This window comes from Magnolia sinica, chromosome 13 (genome assembly GCF_029962835.1).
Source record: "Magnolia sinica isolate HGM2019 chromosome 13, MsV1, whole genome shotgun sequence".
Taxonomy (NCBI): Eukaryota; Viridiplantae; Streptophyta; class Magnoliopsida; order Magnoliales; family Magnoliaceae; genus Magnolia; species Magnolia sinica.
The window spans coordinates 78,582,684-78,599,878 of record NC_080585.1 but is presented as its reverse complement, the minus strand read 5'-3'; positions in this window follow the sequence as shown (position 1 = coordinate 78,599,878).

Sequence of the window (17,195 nt, the reverse complement as noted above, 5' to 3'; positions counted from 1 at the left end):
CGGAATTAAAGGAATATAACCCCCCCTAAAAAAAAGTGATATTTCAATCCTTACGACATTTTAACCTAGTCAGTTAAAAGTGAAGTGTCGGGAGGGAAATTTCTCTTTCCGAAATATCTTCATGGTTCAGCAAATAAACGGACACAAGTTTCCTGCGACACCTGTTTCAGGGAGTTCCTGAAATGCAGAGGCCTGTGCGGCACATCGCAATCTCCATGTAAAATCTAGTCAATCGATCAATCTTTCCACCTCATGTTATGATAAGAACCAAAAAATGAAGTAGATCCAAGATATAAGTGGGTCACACCATAAGTAACGTTGGGGACAGAATGCCTGAAATTGAAGCCTTCATTTCGCCCAAAGTATGTATCTGGCTCGTGTTTATGTTTTCAAGGGTTTTTTAAGACTGTTAATCCCACCTTTTACCCACAGTCTTTTTTGAACGCTCCCAAACTTTACTTTCGAAAACTAAACCATTCTGTATGGACACACTATTTGCAGACGAAAATACCCTTGCATTCATGGTGGCATTGTCCAATACCAAAAAAAGGGTCAAAGGTCGTAGCTAAAAACCTATGGCTACGAATTATAACCGTTGTTGAGTGTCAAATATTGCATATTCTCCCCGATTTATATCTTGGTTTTATGCACATGATACTACTTAATGGTATATTTTATACATGTTTGTGTTGCAAGGTGAATCTGAGAGCTTGGATTGAAAAGAATGTTAAAATCATGGATTTGATGCTCAAGAATCACCAAAGCAAATGATAGATCTTAGGAGACCAAGATTAAAGAATTCGCATGCCAAAGATCCAAGGAAACCAAGTGATTCTCGACTAGCCTAAGCCCTGCTTCGACCAGTTTAAGCTCTGCCTTGACTAGTTGAAGATTCCTCGACTCGAACTCCAGCAACATTATCTTTTAAAATTTGTGCGATCCTCAACTCGTCGAAGGTTATGCAAACCGCACAAGGACTGTGTAAATTTGAAGTGGTTCCAAGGTCAGTTCACAAGAGGGTTTAGCACAACTATAAATAGGAGTCCTTAGGATGTTCCTAGGTATCTTCTAGGGTTTAAGGAATGGAGAAAAAGCATGGAGAGCCACCGTCCGAGAGTCTTTCTTCTTCTTCCTTAGTTGTTTTTTATACTTTTCTTAAGAGATTTTAGTTCAATCACGTCTATGGTTGGCTAAACCTCATAACTAGGGCTAAGAGGTGAAGCTTGTAGTGTGATTGGGATGTTTGCTTTGTTTTGATTCAAGTTTTGTTGAACTCTCTTGGATTCTAGTTCTTTTTTAAGGAATATTTTTAGTTTTTAATGGTTTGTTGTGACAAATTACAATAGATCTACAATTGCTTTGAATATCCTCTTTTCCTGATTTGAGATTGTGCAATTAGTAAGTCCCGTTGTTCACCATCGTCCCTTGGGCATGGTAGGGTGATGGAATCCTTCCTAATCTTCATAATTCTCCTACAATTGATTATGGGATTAGTATATCCTGTTGTTTGTCATTGTCACCTAGGCATGGTTGGATGATGGAATCACTTCCAATCCTTACAATTCTCACCCGTTGAGATTAGGTCCATGAGAAGTTTAGATATTCAATTATCTCTCTTTTCCAATTGGATAAGATAGGACTCCAATTCCAGTTAGATTTCCTGAATCAAGCAAGGTAGCATCCTGAGAAGCTATAAGTGGATCCTTGGCACCTTAGTTCCTTTTAATTGATAGTTTTCGCCTTAATAACAATTATTCACTTTATTCTAGATTTACATATTCTTCTAGTTCTAGTTACTTTCAGAAATGTACAAGATTAGATTCGACCTCGATCTTACCGAGATTAATACTACATTGCGACCCTACACTTGGGGTTGTGAACAACCGTAACAATTAGTAGTGTAGCCATCACTTCATTAGATTCGTAGCCATTAGTTATATGGCTACGGATCTAATCCTTAGCCATTGCTTTTATGGCAAAAGGTTCATACAACTACGGATAATTGAGCGAACCTAATGTGAAATTGAATGAGCCTAACATGAAATTGAGCGAGATTTAAATGAAATTGAATGAGCCTAACATGAAATTAAGCAAGCCTAACATGAAATTGAACGAGCCTAACATGAAATTCAACGAGCCTAACCTGAAATTGAGAGAGCTTAACATGAAATTGAACGAGCCTAACATGAAATTCAACAAGCCTCAAAGGAAATTGAGCAAGCCTGACATGAATTTCAATGAGCCTCAAAGGAAATTAAGCGAGGCTAACATGAAATTGAGCGAGGCTAACAAGAAATTCAATGAGCCTTTAGGGAAATTGAGCGAGGAAAACATGAAATTCAACGAGCCTCAAAGGAAATTGAGCGAGGGTAACATGAAATTCAACGAGCCTCAAGGTAAGTTGAGTGAGGCTAACATGAAATTGAGTGAGGCTAATTTGAAATTAAACAAGCCGAACTTGAAATTGAGCGAGCTTCAAATGACATTGAATGAGCCTAGAATGAAATTAAGCGAGACTAACTTGAAATTGAGTAAGACAAACATGAAATTGAGCGAGCTTCAAATGAAATTGAACGAGCCTAACATGAAATTGAGCAAGGGTAACTTGAAATTGAGTGATCCAAACATGAAATTGAGCAAGCTTAAAATGAAATTGAACGAGCCTAACATGAAATTGAGCGAGGCTAACATGAAATTCAATTTCATGCTCAACTTGTTGAATTTCATGTTAGGCTGGTTCAATTTTATGTTAGGCTCGTTGAATTTCATGTTACGCTCGTTCAATTTCATGTTAGGCTTGTTCAATTTCTTTTGAAGCTCGCTCAATTTCATGTTAGCATCGCTCAATATCAAGTTAGGCTCATTCAATTTCATTTGAAGCTTACTTAAATTGATTTTAGCCTTGCACAATTTCATGTTAGCCTCGCTTAATTTTATTTGAAGCTTGCTCAATTTCATGTTTGCCTTACTCGATTTCATTTGAAGCTCGCTCATTTTTATGTTTGCCTCGATCAATTTAATGTTAGCCTCACTCAATTTCAAGTTAGGCTCGTTCAATTTCATTTGAAGCTCGCTCAATTTCATGTTTAGTTTGCTCAATTTCAAGTTAGCCTCGCTCAATTTCATGTTAGGCTCGTTCAATTTCATTTGAAGCTCGCTCAATTTCATGTTTGCCTTGCTCAATTTCATTTAAAACTCGCTCAATTTCATGTTTGCCTCCCTCAATTTTAAGTTAGCCTCACTCAATTTCATTCTAAGCTCGTTCAATGTCATTTGAAGCTCGCTCAAGTTCATGTTTGCGTCGCTCAATTTCAAGTTAGGCTCGTTCAATTTCAAGTTAGCCTAGCTCAATTTCATGTTAGCCTTGCTCAATTTCCTTTGAGGCTCATTGAATTTCATGTTACCCTCGCTCAATTTCCTTTGAGGCTCATTGAATTTAATGTTTGCCTCACTCAATTTCATGTTACCCTCGCTCCATTTCATGTTTATCTCGCTCAATTTCCCTTGAGGCTCATTAATTTTAATGTTATCCTTGCTCAATTTCCTTTAAGGCTTATTAAATTTTATGTTTTTATCGCTCAATTTCCTTTAAGGCTCGTTGAATTTCATGCTTGCCTCGCTGAATTTCATGTTTGCCTCGCTGAATTTTCCTTGAGGCTCATTGAGTTTAATGTTAGCCTCGCTCAATTTCCTTTGATGCTCGTTGAATTTCATGTTTGTCTCGCTCAATTTCATGTTTGTCTTGCTAAATTTCATGTTTGCCTTGCTCAATTTCCCTTGAGGCTCGTTGAATTTAATGTTATCCTTGCTCAATTTCCTTTGAGGCTCATTGAATTTCATGTTTGTCTTGCTCAATTTCCTTTGAGGATCATTGAATTTCATGTTTGCCTCGCTTGATTTCATGTTATCCATGTTGAATTTCATGTTAGCCTCACTCAATTTCCTTTGAGGCTCGTTGAATTTCATGCTTGTCTCACTCAATTTCATGTTAGCCTCACTGAATTTCATGTTAGCCTCGCTCAATTTCCTTTGAGGCTCATTGAATTTCATGTTTGCCCCGCTCAATTTCCTTTGAGGCTCGTTGAATTTCATGTTTAACTCGCTCAATTTCCTTTGAGGCTCGTTGAATTTCATGCTTGACTCACTCAATTTCATGTTAGCCTCACTGAATTTCATGTTTACCTCACTGAATTTTCCTTAAGGCTCGTTGAATTTAATGTTAACATCGCTCAATTTCCTTTGAGGCTCGTTAAATTTCATGTTTTCTCGCTCAATTTCATGTTTGCCTTGCTGAATTTTATATTTGCCTCGCTCAATTTCCCTTGAGGCTCGTTGAATTTAATGTTAGCATCACTCAATTTCCTTTGAGGCTCATTGAATTTCATGTTTGCCTCGCTGAATTTCATATTAGCCTTGCTGAATTTCATGTTTGCCTTACTGAATTTCCCTTTAGGCTCGTTGAATTTAATTCTAGTCTTGCTCAATTTCTATTATGGCTTGTTGAATTTCATGTTTGCCTCGCTTAATTTCCTTTGAGGCTCATTAAATTTCATATTAGGTTTGCTCAATTTCATGTTAGGCTCATTCAATTTCATTTGAAGCTCCCTCAATTTCATGTTAGGCTTGTTCAATTTCACGTTAGGCTCGCTTAATTATCCGTAGTTGTGTATACTTTTCGCTACAGAAGAAATGGCTACAGATTATATCCGTATTCGTAGAAGTAATGGATATGAATTTAATGAAGCATGGCTACGAAACTAATAGCTATGGTTTAATCCGTAGCTATTTATCTGTAGCTACGGCCTCTAACCATTTCTCTCGTATTGGATGGTGTCACCTGTTATCGACGGTGCCACCGTGTACAAGACAGAGTTCGTGAATCCAAGGGTATTTTTGTCCATAAATAGTGTGTCCGTACAGAATTATTTAGTTTTGAAAAGTAATGTTTGAGAGTGTTCAGAAGGTACGATGGGTAAAAGGTAGGATTTATAGGGAAATTACTTTATGAATATTTTCAATGGTCGGCGTTTCCTTCCCCAGTGTTTTCTGTGGTGTGGCTAACTTTTCTCTTACATTTGATTCGTTTATAGGAACTCATCCTAACTTTACTTTTTGGAACTGATGGAAGGAGTGGATTTTACACTGACATCGCGGGGGGCTCCACAGAGCTTACTGTTGTAAGAACTCCCCAGTAGTAACATGTTGCACTAACTCGTGGCTCAACTGTACATGGTATAATACAACATGGGAAATTGCCCGTACTCACCTCGAAGTTTGAGTCAATTACCTCGATCACCATGACACTCTGTATATTCCCTAAAGGGCCTTCTGACAGCTTTTGGAGATTGTTTCAGATGAAAATGCCCCTAACCTTCGTTTAGTAGTTACACGGTTTTTTAGGGACTAAGAAGTTACGTAATATTTAATGCTAGTAAAGTGATGTATACGGAACCCTTTTTGCATATGGGCAAGGACTAAACTCGTGGGCCCCATATTGATGTATGTGTATAATCCATGCCGTCCATCCTTTTTACCGTGTCATTTTAGGGTTAGGGCCCAAATATCAGCCTGATCTAGAGCTCGCGTGGGTCACATAATAGAAAATAATGGTAACAATAGAACCAACTGTTGAAACTTTCCAGGATCACTATGATGTTTATTAGAAGTGGACATTGCCCAAGTCAGGACTTTTTGGATCCACGTCGAGCTGGCTGACAAGGTGGACGGAACGAATCTCCCCATTCTATTGTACCAATGGTTATCCTTTCATTTGGCAGTAAAGGAATTGAACATGTAACAACCGCGGCCCATATAACATGGAATCATGGCCCATATAACATTATAGCTATGACCCATGACAACCACGACCCATATAACATGAGAACTACGACCCTTACTACATTACAATCACGACCGTTGCCACATTACAACCACGACCCAGGTATGAGTCATAGTTGCCATGTTATATGGGTCGTGGTTTTCATGAGGAAAGGGCTGTGGTTGTCATGAGGTAAGGGTGTGGTTGTCATGCTATGCGAGTTGTAGTCTTTATTTTATAGGCCTTGGCAAGGACCAACTAGTGGGGCCTACATTGATGTATGTGAATAATCTATGCCGCCCATCCTTTTTGTCGTGTCAACCACGACCCTTACCTCATGACAACCATGGCACAACCACGAACCATTTAACACGACAACCATGAGTCATATATAATGACAACCATGACCCATGGAAATGACGACCCATTACAACCACGACCCATATCACATGAGAACCATGACCCCATATTACATGACAACCACGACCTATGGGATTTCTCATTGATGACTAGGGGCGTACCATTTCTGTCATTGAGCTATAGAGTTAAATAACGTTTCTCTTCAACGGCACCCAACGACGACTCATTACAACCATGACCTATATAATATGACAACCACGACCCATATAACATGACAGCTACGACCATTATGTCATGACAACCACAACCAATATAGCCTGCATTTCTGTCACGCCCTAGACTCGGTAACCAGACTCACGAGTAGCCCGATAGCCGGTTCTGGCCGCAACAGCCTTCGTAGTACCCCATTCTTGGCTCCTGAGATAGGTTCCAATCCTGGGATCCTACAAGGAGAATTTTCATAATAGTATAATCATTCCAATACAAGTATACCCAAGATCACAGCAAGTATTCCTGAGAATAACAGAGGGCACACATCACAAAATCCACTAAGAATTTAAACTTTTACAATCATCCATAAGGTCCAAAAGGACATACATGAGATAAAAAGAAAAAGAGAGAAAGGTTGGCAATACTAGGGTCCTCAAATGCTCAGCTCTACTCCACGCTCTGCTGCTACGATGCCTGTCTAGAATCTCCTGCACGCATCAATCGTGCATAAGCTTATAGAAGCTTAGAGGGTGGTGTACGTGTGTGATAATGGTGTACAGAAAAGTAGTAGGAGATACAAGGAGAGAAGCATGATCAAAGAAAATATCACTAACCTTACCCAGGCTTACCATGAATATGATGCAAAGAGTACTGGACGCCGTACCAAAGCAATGCATGAAGGGGCTTGTACAACCAATGCTAATGCGATGCAAGTAATGTCAGTGCTCATATCCAAACCATATGTCAAGTATGTTTCCAATCATAAGGAAATCACCAGGGTCCATTACACTGCTGAATGACTGCCGCTCTGCAGACCCCGCACAGTCAAACGAGCGTAAGAGACCTCACTACCCGCCTGTGGACAGCCAATCACCAACAAGGCCTGAAGGTAGCGGACCCATTTACGAGCTGGTCAGACTCAGCCTAACAATGCCTCCTCTCGCCAAGCAGGTAAGGCTACACTCCTATCCAACCGACTACACGACAGTGGGAGTCGCCGCCTAATGGTATAAGGCCCTCGTGCGCTCATGTATTCCACCCGGTCATGGCGTTGGAGCAGATCCTTGGTACCATGGAAGTTTTGAGAATCTCACCCATGGGCATCCTATGCACCCGGTATGCTCAAGTAATATTTTCGGTGTCCACACATGCGGCCATCCACAAATGTCCCTGTGGAGGCAAGGCCCTGATGAAGCAAGGGTGGTATCCTCATGAAATGTGATGCCAATGCATGAGTCGCACACACAGATCATGCACAAGTTTCAGGCACTCAATGTGCACAAGGGGAGAAACTCCATCCCTGAATGACCACTATACAATGCAATCAATTCATACAGATGATGCATATGAGTCGCAACGATGTAAGTGTGCTACCTGAGGAATATGAAATCATCTGTCCCAAGGAGGGTCAAGATCTAGGCACATCGACAGGTATTCTAAGAAGAAGAGAAGTCCTCTAGTGGGAGCCCAGTACTTTGGGATGGCCCACAAACTAAGAGAGTCAAAATCCTAAGGAGGAGTGGTCCTAGCTAGGCCCAAGGTGGGCCTTTAACCACCTATAAGGGCCTCTATGGGCTTACCTTAGGGCCACCAAGGAGGACATCCAACCTCAACTGGGTCCCAAAAGGTAGCCTGCTACATATGCAAAGAAAGGTCCAAGGCACAATCAATCCATGGCCTAGTGGGCCATACACTAAGCCCAAAAACAAAGGCAACCTGGTGGGCCCTTAAGTAAGGTTAGGGCCCAACCATAAGGGTCATAGGTTCATTCATTGTGGTGGGCCTAATGGGCAGCCCATTATCCCAACATATAGGAAATCCTTAAATTTTTAACACATGTAAGTTGGGCCTCACATCTCGGCCCAAGTATGGATTTATTATAGTGGGCAAACAAGGGCCCAACTACTTGAGTATTTGGCCCATAAGGCCCATCACAATGACATGGTAAATATAGGACCCAAGGGTTCAATGGGCCTATCAAAAGTTCCAGCCCAATCAAGGCTACAAGGCCCATACTTAACTAAGAGACTAGCCCAAAAAGAATCCTATTTGGGATGGGCCTTTAATCATACACTAATTAAGCCCAAAAAAATATAAAATTAAGATGGTAAGATACTGACATAAATCCTCCTCAAATCTAGTGGGCCATATTGCCCCAAAGAACATCTATAGGCAACAGTTATTGGGCTCAATGCCAAATTCCAGCCCACCCAAATTTTTGGGTTGGTTGGAGTTCAACATTAGAAGTATTTCTTAGTATAATTAATTCTTGATAGCTCACACACATCACTGTGGGCCCCACCAGATGAGAGAGGATATGCAATACATATATGAAATGGGCCAGACCATTAGAATGCAGGCCCAGCAGTAGCCTAAGGCAGGGATGTCCCATGTGTAGGCAGCCCTATGGGCCTGGGGTATCTGGCCCAAAAATTCACCTAATGGGTTCTAATTGAATAAAAAGGGGGCAAGTATGATCGATCCCCTAAGGACCCTACATGGATGGGTGGTGGAACATTCAACACATCAAGGTGGGCCCACGAAGCAGGCTGGATGCCCCAGCCTGGGTGTCCCTGCCTAGCAGACCACTTCCAGCCATACCACGGGCAACTCAAATGTATTTTGGGTCTGAAGTTTTACAGAGTGATACTTCCATAGGTGACCTAAACTCCCACAAAATTTCAAGATTTTTAGACACTTAGAAATATTTTAATTTATTTAAATAAAATAGACTGTCCAGAAAATCGGACTGACCTGGACGTCCCAACGTGGTGGGCCAGTCCGGCCCTCGCCACGGTGTGCACAGAGGTCCATTGGCCCTGAAATTTGGTAAGTGGGTCCTAGAATGGGTGGAACATATCTCCATAAAATTTTATAATTTTTAGACATATATAAATATTTTAATTTATTTAAAGAAATCAATCTGTCCTAAAAATCGGACTGATCTAGACACCGTATTGTAATGGGCCAGTCCAGCCACCACCATGGTGTGTATAGGAGTCCATTGGCCCCAAAATTTTGTAGGTAGGTCTTGTCATGGGTGGGCCACCTCTCTGAAAAATTTTACACTTTTTAGAGCAGTGAAAGTATTTTTAATAATTCATACAATTTATGGACAGCAATGTTGCAGAATAATTAAAGATTGTTGTCCCCTTTTGGATCACCCAAGGGAAAAATGGAGGGAAGGGTGCCTCCATTATTGTACAACAAGGTAGGGTCCACATCAGTTGGCCACCTCCCCAAAATCAGATCGCACTGGGGTCTTTCCCTCTTTCACCAACATGGCTGGACGGTCCCATATGTTGGACCGTCCAGGCCCTTAGGCCCAGCCCCTGGACGTCCCAAAAAGGGTTGCATGAGATAGGTTTTCAGCATGTATTAAGGTGGGGTCCTCATACCAATAACTCACCCTTATCTTCTTCAAAACAAGGCAACACATGGCCCCAAACAATTAGCAACATGGCCCTAAAAAAAATCTAGACAACAAGGTATATAGCTGCCTAGTGCAGTCCGCCATTAAAGTTCCAGCAAAATAATCTTCATGCACATCAAGATGTGGCCACCTAGATGGGCCACACACATCTGGGACATACTTCCAAATGATCCCAACCTTGCATATGTGAATGGACAGCAAGGTGGATCTCCACATGTCCAGAAAATGGGACATATAGACGTCCCAACAAGGATGGACGGTTGGATGTGCCTTGCACATCAGGTGGGCCCCCCCATGACCAACAATTATTTAGAGAGAAGGAATAAAAGAGATAGAGGAAATAAGAGGAGGAGATCGGCCATTCAAGAGGGGTTACGCCACTAAAAACCCCTTATGCACAAAGAAGATTCAACCATACAATTGCTCATCTATGGATCTATGCATGCATGGACCTCTATAGTAAAAATCTGAGATAGGGATGCCATCCCCACCATAAAACAAAGGTCTAGATGACCTTAGGAGGGCTGAGATCATAAAACACATCATGATGGGGTCCATGGAGAATGGCCCCATCATAGATTAACACATGCATGATGGATGGCCAATAATCACATCCAAAGGGTTAGATGGGATCCCCACCATGGGTTGGTGGGTCCCACTTGTTCCCTACATGAAGAAATAAAAGAAATAAGAGAGGGAAGGGAGGTTAGCATTTGTGGAAAACACCCACTTTGAATCTTCAAGCTACCACCAACACTAGGTACTCCAAGCTCCAAGCTTAAAGGTTCAATGGTCAAGATGAGTTTGTGGTGGCTAGATGGAGGAAGAAAAGAAGGTGAAGTTGCTGGAAATTGGGAGAGGGAGGGCTGAAAATTCTACCATGGAAGAGGAAAATGAGAGAATGAAGGAGGAGAGAGAGGAAGGGAAGGTTGTAAGAGAGTCATCATTGTTCTCCCTCCTTGGTTAGAGAAAGAAATCATGACCTATGGTGATACAAACAATGCTTGCTAGGGTAGGTTAGGTGTGGGTAGTGTTTAGGATGGATAGTGTTTATTCCATAGGAATTGTAGTGTGTGTGGGTGGTGTACATGGGAACTTGTGCCTGAGAGTGGTCCATATGCTTTTGTACAAAAAGTGGGCCACATGATGAAATGCTCACAACTTTTGATCTATAAGTCGGATGAATGCACAAGACGCGTCGTTGGAATCGCAACGATGATACGAACGAGATAGCATAGGTCTTGGGCTGATCCGAGTCGGGTCAATGTGACCAGACTTAAGGATGACCGGAAACACTACCCAAAGGTCGCGGGTTGCCGAAATTTGACCGGTAAGACCGCGGGACTAAAATAAACGAAATGCATACTCATACACACATATGCACACATGCAAACTTGGGTCGGGTCTCACAATTTCCTACTCCTACAGTCTATTAATAGTAATATCATATTTGAAAAATGCCAGACTAGCTTTGGTACGGAAGGCCACCGTTACTTTTCTAACTTTGATGGACGGTGTGGATCTTATGTGCATGTAAGGGTCGTGGTTGTCAGAAAATCTGAGAGTCGGAAATGAGAACCATGACCTATGTAACATGACAACCACGATGGTCGTGGTTGTAATGTAGTAAGGGTCGTGGTTTCCATGAGGTAAGGATCGTGGATAAAAATCTAAGGTGGAACACACCACGGGATATCTTTTGCTCTCATATTATAAGGGTCGTGGTTCTCGTGTTATATGGGTCGTGGTTCTCGTGTTAAATTGTAACACCCCGAATTTTTGCCAACCTAGAGTTAGGCGTCCTTAGGCCATGGGTCAACCATAACACTCTTAAAGCTCAATCCCAAAGCGTAAAGTCCCTTTTTAACCATTTTTTTTCGAATTCTCACCTTTCATTATCCTATCCTTTAAATTTTTCTAAGAACATTCATAATACATACCAATCCTAGGGTATAAATGGTGAAGAACATTACTAAAACTAAAACTTACCACAAATAGTAACTAAATGGATAAAATGGGTATTTGACCCTTAACCTTTAGAATCTAACAAAATAAATAGGTTAATTGGATAGATTAGTATCTCCTACCCCAAAATCATATATTATATGTCAAATAAACTCATTTCAGTTTGCAAATTGGACCTAAAACGCCTCACACGGACTCGTGGGCCCAAACGACTAAATTCGGGGGGGACCCGGGGTGGGTCTCACATGTTTCCGGCAACCGCCCCTGGGGCGAGCCCTCGCCCATATGTCCAGTGACCGGCGATGTGTTCGCTGAGTTGGCGAGGCCTCATCCGTACAGCGGTTTGGGCAGCCCGTTTTCTGCATTTTTCTGCACATTTTGTCCAACTTTGAAAAATCATATCTCCTTCGTTATAACTCCGATTTAGGTGATTCAAAAACAAAATTGAAGATAAATGAGTCTAGTTTTATATAAAAATATGTGAAAAATATAATAAAATATATAATATAGTTTAAAGTAGGTTATTGTGACAACTATCCGAAAATCACTTGTTGGACAGCTGCTGCTTCTGGAAGTTTTAGAATTTTTCTACAACACAAAATATCATGAAATTTGGTAGAGATAGGGTAAACTTAATGATGAACTACTATAAAAATAATTAAAATAATATAATAACTAGAAGTGCCAAAAGCGGGGCATAGAATGGCCCTAGGATTGTATTTTGCCATAATTAGAGTATAATTTGGTTAAGTACTAAACTGAATACTCAGTAGAATTAGCTTGAACCACTTTAAATATGAACTATAAGATCCAAAATGAATATGACCGCTAATGCTACGTTACCTAGGAACCTAGGATCAATCTCTAAACCCAGTTGCTCTTGGGAGCATCGTGAAACTTTGTTTCGGACCTGGACCGCATGTTAAAAGTCCGATAGCGATAAACTTAGACAATTATGACCGCCTAGTTGGACTTGATAATCACCTTGAAAATTAAGTCCAGATGATGTCCTGAGACGATTTCCTTGAGTCCGGAGTAAAGAGTGTGAGAAAGGCGAATTTATTTAGAAATTAAATATAATTTATGAAATCTGAGTCGTGTCACTTGCATGCCGATTCTAACCACTCTGACCGTTGGATTCTGACCCCATTTCACCCTCGGATCAGGGAAGATGGCCCAGACATGTCCAAGTGCTGGTGGACCTGATCGAGTTTCGGTGACCGTTGAATTGAGTGTGGTCCGCCACGGCTGATCTGTAAATCCGATCGGTATGAAAACTTAGCTTGACCTAGATCCATGGTCAGTGAGCTTAAGTCCGACCGCACGCGGAGAAAGGACCACCGGAAGTGCTCCGTTGGATCGGAATAGGCCCGATTTGGTTATAATCTAAGTATACCTTGGCCCTGGGGCTATTTTCGTCAATATTGGGCCTATATAAGGGCCTTAAACCCTCACTCTCTCATTTCATTCGAATTTAGAAAACCTAAGAGAGGGAAAGAGAGGGAGAAGTTGGTGCATCATCTTGAGATCCTTCCCAATTACTCTACGTGTCTAATCCACCGCATCTGAATCTCTATTCTGGTGATTCTAATCTCATATTTGGGTAAGTCAATCAAACCCTAACCTATTTTGGAACCTAGAATAGTCTAAGTGTCGATGTAGCTAATCCGGTTCATGTTTTAGGTTATCTATTCACTGTTGACGAAGACTTATCGTCTAAATCGAATCCGTTGCGCCATTTTCGGTCTAAGGTGCTGACTCTAAACATATAGGTTATGGTTTTCAAGGCTCTCAATGTCGGTTAATGATTTATAACTAACATGGGTGCTATTTCACATGCAAAATGAGTCGTTTGTTTTGCTTTACAATCATATATAAACTATGTTGAATATAGTATATTCTATGTATATGTTGAGATGTTTGAATATGTATGGAATTTAGATTTGTGCCTAACATGATTATTTGTCGTGGATATATGCTTGTTATATATGTGACAACTCCTTAGCGAAAGGACTTGCCCTAAATCACATCACGGCCAACATACATTATGTATGTTGAAGTGTGTAGTCAAAGTGTTTGTGGAAATGAATGAATGAACATGGAACTTGGATTCATGCTTGCCATGACTATCCGTCATGGGTGCATGCGTGTTATATATGGGGCAACTCCCTAGTGAAAGGATTTGGCCTAATACTTGTGTGACCAACATACGTCATGTATGTTGACGTATGTAGTCTAAGTGTTTGTAAGAATGTCTAAATGAGCTAGATGTTTTCTGGGAGTACTTTGTATGAGGGCTGCGATGTGAATCTCAGCTACCTTAATTATGTATATTATTTCCTCCATGTACGCTATACTATGATGACTGTTTCATTATGGAATGAATGTGTGTTAACTCATGTTTACATTGCTTTTCACTACATGCTCATATGATTGTAAGATTTGAATTATTCGTTCATTACTGCTTGACTTTTCCATATGATTACTTGATGAAAATAAATGTGTTTAGGGCTATGGTATAACCCAGGCAATCGGTAACAGATCCCGATTTGGTGGCTGACGTTGTTTTGCCACACGGGACGTGCCTGACAAATCCGATCCGTACTTCAGTTGTTGACAGTGGTTAGGCCACACGGAGTGTTTATGCACTTCATGTCGATCAACTTGACATGCGCTCGTACTAGTCGAGCTCGTCAAGTAACCCGATTGGCCCTATTGTATGTTCACCATGTTTGGACGCTACTGCTTGAACCTAAGGTACCAAACTTACCAGTGCAAATCTCATTAACCATGGTATCTCGATCCGCTAAGACTCATGAGCCGGGCATGGTGGTATGGGACACCGTGGTCGAGATGTCGGCCTACGCTGGGGTGACGAGACTCCCTGTAGTGACCAGTGAGCAACCAAACTCGTGAGCCGATTATGGTGGTATGGGACACTATATTCGTGTTGTCGGCCTATATTGATTGGTGACGAGCCCTTTGTAGTGACCTCGAGCATACCTGGATACTGCATTAGGGCGACGAGCCTTAGAGTAGTAACGAGGGTATGATAGGCGTGCATTGATTGGTGACGAGCCCTTTGCAGCAACCTAAAACCTTATGATCATTTGAGATTGTCTAGGACTGACGACCCTAGAATGGATCACTGTGTGGAAATTGATATGAGGAAGGTACCTTAGCTTCCCAATCCTGCTGTATGAAAAGGACTAATAACAACTTGTAATCATGTTCATGCACCGCATTTGCATGTGCCTGGAAGAGGTGGAGCACTTGAGGTGATGTCATGCGTAACGTAAGATGAAGACGCTGAGGGTGTACGCGCGAGGGCACGCATCATTCTACATATATCCTTGCATTAACAAGAGTAATTAGGACATGTTTGATTGTATTGCCTTATCATTACTGCTTGACCGAATTGATAACATGTTAACATTTGCTTTATTGTTCCACTGAGTTGATCACTCACTCCCACGTTACGGGACAGTGTTGTGCACACCAACCAGTCTGTCTTAGATACAGATGATAATGCGACCCTTGAGGCAGAGAGGGAGTTTGGGGATGATGAGGAGGCGTTCTCCTTTATGCAGTTCTCAGGCGGGTTCATGTGAGCCGTGTCCTGAGCTACGGGGATTCAGGGTTATTGTTGTAGTGGTTTGATTCATTTTGATACTTGTAATTTGAGATAAACACTTGTAAGTATGACCTGGCAGGTATACGTAATTCAGGGACTTGCACATGTACACATATGCTTCTTTAAGTCTTCCGCTTGCGTCTTTCACTTATCCCTGAATTATGTTTGCAGTTTGGCTAAATCTACCTCATGTTTTATGCACTAATGCAGACAACATACATTCATCATTACATATGTTGCATAAGTGATATTTTGAAACTCGGGAGCTGAGTTATGCTCGACCCCCAATTTTCAGGGCGTTACATAAATGGATCATGGTTTCGTGTGATATGGATCGTGGTTCTCATTTCCTGCTCCCAAATTGCATGACAACCACGACCCATACCTCATAACAACCACGACCCATACAATATAACAACTACGACCCACCACCATGTATGTGTTTCATCTATGCTACCCATCCTTCTTGCTATGTCATTTTAGGGCTAAGGTCCAAATATTAGCTCTATCCAGTGCTTATGTGGCCCACATAATAAAAAATAATGGTGATTGTTGAAAGTTTCTAGGCTCACTGTGATGTTTGTTAGAAGTGGACATTGCCCAAGTTAGGACTTTTTGGTCCCACGCCGAGCTGGCCGACAAGGTGAATGGATCGGATCACCCCATTGTGGGCCTTAAGCTATAGTACCAATGGTTTGGTAGAAAAGGAAGTGAACACGTTGCAAACCGCGAACCATGCAACATGACAACTACGACCCATATAACATGACAACTGCGACCCATGCAAACCACGACCCAAATGGGTGGCAGTTGTATGGATCGTAGTTTTCATGTTATATGGTTCTTAGTTGTCCTGTTATATAGGTCTCAGTTGTATGGATCGCAGTTGTCCTGTTATATGGGTCGTGGAAATCCTATTATATGGGTTGCAGTTATCCTGTTATATGGGTCTCAGTCACAGTTGTCCTGTTATTTGGGTTTCAGTTGTCCTGTTATATGGGTCGCACTTGTCATGTTATATGGGTCGCAGTTATCCTGTTATTTAGATCGCAGTTGTCCTTTTATATGGGTCATAGTTGTATGGATCGCAGTTGTCATATTATATGGGTCGCAATTGTCCTGTTATATGGGTCGTAGTTGTCATTGGTAGTGTTTATCCAATCATCGTTGTTTTCCTGTGGTGTGGTTCACTTGAGATTTATATCCCTTTCATTTTTGGTATAAAACTCTAAAATAATCTGTAAAAATGGATAAATGGAATAGATGTAACACATACATCATAGTGGGCCCACATACCACCGATCTCCAGCCAGAGGCCTGGTAGTAGCGGGAGTAGCCAATCCGTTTCCGTCCCGGATACGAAGGCGGACTGGTGTACCTCACATCAACTATATAGCTGCTGTATTAACATAAGTTATGTGGGTCTGATCATGAGGTATATGTTATATCCAAACCGTCCATCCATTTGGCGAGCTCGTCTTAAGGCTTGATATGAAAAATAAGATAGATCTAACTATCAAGTGGACCACACTGCAAAAAGCAGTGGGAGATTGAACGTCTACCATCCAAACCCTTTTTAGGGTCACAAAAGTTTTGGATTAATATGAAATTTGTTTTTCCTCTTCATTCAGGTTATCGTGACGTTGTGAACAAATTTGATGGAAAATAAACATTAAGGTAGGCCATCCAAATTGTTTAACGGTGAACACCATTATCTATGCTGTTATTTGTGGTGTGGTACAGATGATCTTTTGATATTATTCATTTTTTGGATA